This window comes from Lathamus discolor, chromosome 1 (assembly GCF_037157495.1).
Source record: "Lathamus discolor isolate bLatDis1 chromosome 1, bLatDis1.hap1, whole genome shotgun sequence".
Lineage (NCBI taxonomy): Eukaryota > Metazoa > Chordata > Aves > Psittaciformes > Psittacidae > Lathamus > Lathamus discolor.
In genome coordinates, this window is record NC_088884.1 from 12160361 (window position 1) to 12163480 (window position 3120).

The 3120-nt window shown below is 45.7% G+C and overlaps 1 non-coding gene across 1 annotated transcript; it reads right to left on the reverse strand.

Annotated features, from left to right (window-relative positions):
- Nucleotides 1-426: 426 nt before the first annotated feature.
- On the reverse strand, nucleotides 427-498 carry TRNAW-CCA (transfer RNA tryptophan (anticodon CCA)). Its single transcript has one exon. It is a non-coding gene; the product is annotated as a tRNA-Trp (tRNA).
- Nucleotides 499-3120: the final 2622 nt, after the last annotated feature.

Genomic DNA, 3120 nt, shown 5'->3' on the forward strand with positions numbered 1-3120 from the left:
TGAACCATGATATCATTTTGCTGTGCACAGAGGAGGATGAGATTTACATAAAAGTATTTGTACTTTAATTAGTCTGTTTTAAAATAAATTAGTAAGACAAAAAATATCACCTACATCTTCCAGCAGAATGGAATGGTTTGTCATATGCGTCGAAGGCAGTTCAGTATGTTCGCACCTTTATTAACCACAGGAGACTTTCTTTGGAAAATACATATCACAGAATCACAGAATCCCAAGGGTTGGAAGGGACCTAAAAAGATCATCTAGTCCAACCCCCAAAAGCTCTGGGCATCACCTTTTCTCCTTCAGCCACTCTCAAGGTGCCCCCCTGTAGCTGTCGTATGCCTCGCAGAGCCCTGCCCCTCACACAAGCCAACCCCCAGAAAAGCAGGGTGAATGAGAGGGTGTCCAGTGGTGCCCCAAGGCTGACCCCGGTGTGATTCGAACACACAACCTTCTGATCTGGAGTCAGACGCGCTGCCCTTGCGCCACGAGGTCAGATAGGTATATATGGATTTTCTTTGGTTGGTACGAGCACATGAAGCATGCATAAATGTATAGAAGCATCTTTCCCCCCTCACCTTTTTTTAAAGACTCTTTGTTCTATTTGGCTACCTACACTATCACATTCTAATTCTTGACAAAGTAAATATGCGGGTGGTCTTTTGCCTTCTACATTATGTATTTAGCTGCATTATAGTCTAATGCAGTTGGATTGAGAAGCCACCCCTCTCTCCCTACCAGAGGCGTTAGCTGTTGCAGTAAGACCTTGCCCTGAAACTGTTTCTAATCTGCACTAAGAAAGGAAGCTTGGGAAAAACAAAAACACAAAAGGAAGAGAGGGCTCCAGTCTTCTTGTCATGGTGTGTGGGAGAGCTGGGGCCACCTCACCTCACCCCCTTCCCAACACCAAGTCACCAGGCACAGGGCCTTGATGCTCAAGGGTTTGCAGTACCGTACTAACCCTGCAGAATGGGTAATGTGCCCTGGAGACCTATCAAGGGACGGGTATTTTTCTACAGAAATCAGCAAGTTCCCACTGTCTTCACAGGAAACAAGCCCTTCATCCAAAGAATATCAGATCTGGTCAGCACCCATAGCATGCAGCCTCTCTTCACTTGTGAGTCTCCAAAGGATCTCCATGTTAGCTTCTTTATAAATGCACATTAGCACCATATACAGACTTTGCAAAACTTTTGCATCCTCTCCTTTGGTGGATGTCTGGGAAATAGATCACATCTCTGGGGAATCTGGTGGAAAACCACGCTACTTGTGGTACGAAGTGTAAATTGGCATAGCAAGGCTAGATACCTCAAGATCCTATCCAGCAATGTAATATTAGCAAGTCACTGCTCCAGACAGGCTTGATAACAGCAGGCTGGTTTTGTCAGATCATTTCCATTGTTAGAACGGAATGCACATGGTGGTGCAGCTCTCTCAGTACAGGCTGCTGGCAAGCTCACACCTTCACCATGGGGCTTCCTCCTGCTCCGCAGTACAGACAAGCACCATGAAAAGTGCAAGGCCTGATCACCAAAAAAAGCAATGTACAGAGCTAGATATTAACCATACAGCCATGAAATTATACCCATCTGTTTTCCAGTTGTAACAGATTGTCAGATCATGCAGCAGTTTAAAAACGAGGTAAGAGCTAATTACAGGCAGTGACAGTATGGTGTGAAAGAGAGGAGACCATTTGACACCCAGAAACAGGGGGCTGATGGCAAGGTGAAATCTTGCTCATTTGCTTTCTGGAGATGAGGAGAGATGGGACAAAGGACTTGGAAATGTTATCTGCTAAGTGGTAACAGACAGCAAGGGTGAGGTAAGGGAATAGAGAGGGGTTCTTTCAGAAACTGTAAAGAAACTGATTTTGGTGTCATTTATGAGCCATTTTTGTCTGTGGTCATCAATAGAAAATGGGACAAACAAATCAGCAGTGTTCTGTGAGTAGTTCCTCTAGTTCTGGATGTTCTTGACACCTCAGCTGGAGACATATTTTTCTGCTCCATGTCGCAAATATTCCTCATGTGCATGGGGCCACAAAACTGCTAAAAGATTCACTCAGAATGCCAATTACAAGAAGAGACACCAAAGCGAAGTTCAGAGTTCATTTCCAAAAGCACAGTGTAAATGAAATACTCTTGTAGACATTCATTGTATTTATTAACTGTTACTTTCCAACTTGTTTCAAAGGGTAATTACATGGATAACCTGCCACATGCCCCATTTTTTTCCAAAGGTGATGTACATTGCAAGCCCTAAGCATTCCTGAAGACCTACTCAGAAAGTGAACTCCGTAATCAGAGCGCTGCCCTCAGCTTGACTGGACTGACAGGAACAAGCCAAGGTTGAAAAGGCCAGAACCATCTCCAGAGGCTCCGGGAGAGAATGTGGGGAGTGTCGGCAGCACGGTGTTCTCCTGCAGCCGGCGAGCTGTGCCAGCTCGGTGGGAGGGAACAAAAGGGAAGTGGGATCCAGGGAGCAAAACAATTTCCACAACATGTTCCCTGCCTAAACCGGTGGTGATAATTGTGCCAGAAAATAGGAATAATAAAGAGGCATCTTTGGTTTCTGTTGTTTTGGAGCTGATTCCCGCGATGGAGCCAGTGGAAAGAAAACAGCTAATGAATGCGGCGTTTCAATAATGGTTTACTCCTTGTTGTGAGGAGCTCAAAACTTGTTGTTGTGAAAGCCCCGCGGGTCCCCAGTCCTGAGAGATGCGGACCAGATGTTAGAGGGCCTTCCCAAGGAAACTAGTCTTTGCTGCAAAGAGCGGACAGGGACGGCAGGGAGCAGGGACCAGCCGGGACAAGCCTGCCAAGGCTGGCATGGCGGCAGGATTTTCTTCAGTGAACATTCTAAAACACTTTCCTAACCCAACTGAGCTGAACAGAGAAACGAAGTTTCTGTGACTTCTGTAGTTTGTCATAATGTCAGAAATGTGACCCAAATGTTGTGGTGCTAATTGCCAGTAACCCCCGAGGGAAACGAGCTTTCTCATTTAAAAGTGCTTTCTTTGGAGCTAACAACATGGTCTTTCATGTCACAGGAAAATACATACCCTGCACAAGCGTCTGACCCCCCACATTACATTCAGGCATCTCCCCACCACAACAC